General features: G+C 38.2%; 1 long non-coding RNA gene across 1 annotated transcript; it reads left to right on the forward strand.

Annotated features, from left to right (window-relative positions):
* LOC128644492 (uncharacterized) lies at positions 1-247 on the forward strand. Its single transcript, XR_008399987.1, has 2 exons — positions 1-126; positions 204-247. It is a non-coding gene; the product is annotated as an uncharacterized LOC128644492 (long non-coding RNA).
* Positions 248-764: the final 517 nt, after the last annotated feature.

The raw sequence follows: 764 nt of genomic DNA on the forward strand, positions 1-764 counted from the left end.
GTGCTTGTCACATTAATAACTGTAGTCAGTACTGTGTGTGTATACAGGTTTAGCATGAAGAGTATGTATAGGGATGAGAGTGCTTGTCACATTAATAACTGTAGTCAGTACTGTGTGTGTATACAGGTTTAGTATGAAGAGTATGTATAGGGATGAGTGCTTGTCACATTAATAACTGTAGTCAGTACTGTGTGTGTGTACAGGTTTAGCATGAAGAGTATGTATAGGGATGATAGTGCTTGTCACATTAATAACTGTAGTCAGTACTGTGTGTATACAGGTTTAGCATGAAGAGTATGTATAGGGATGAGTGCTTGTCACATTAATAACTGTAGTCAGTACTGTGTGTATACAGGTTTAGTATGAAGAGTATGTATAGGGATGATAGTGCTTGTCACATTAATAACTGTAGTCAGTACTGTGTGTATACAGGTTTAGCATGAAGAGTATGTATAGGGGTGAGAGTGCTTGTCACATTAATAACTGTAGTCAGTACTGTGTGTATACAGGTTTAGCATGAAGAGTATGTATAGGGATGAGAGTGCTTGTCACACTGCTAAGATCATAGAAAACGCAGGCAGTTTCTTCTTCCAAATACTGCCTGAGATAGAAAAACAGCACACTCCGGTGCCATTTAAAATAACAAACTTTTTTTTGAAGAATAGTTAATAGTTAAGTAAAAACTCCAGCTCCTCTCGCGACCTCCTTCTTTGTTGAGGGTTTCAAGAGAATGACTGGATATGACATGTGAGGGGAGGAGCTTT

Source organism: Bombina bombina, unplaced genomic scaffold (genome assembly GCF_027579735.1).
Source record: "Bombina bombina isolate aBomBom1 unplaced genomic scaffold, aBomBom1.pri scaffold_1689, whole genome shotgun sequence".
Classification (NCBI taxonomy): Eukaryota; Metazoa; Chordata; class Amphibia; order Anura; family Bombinatoridae; genus Bombina; species Bombina bombina.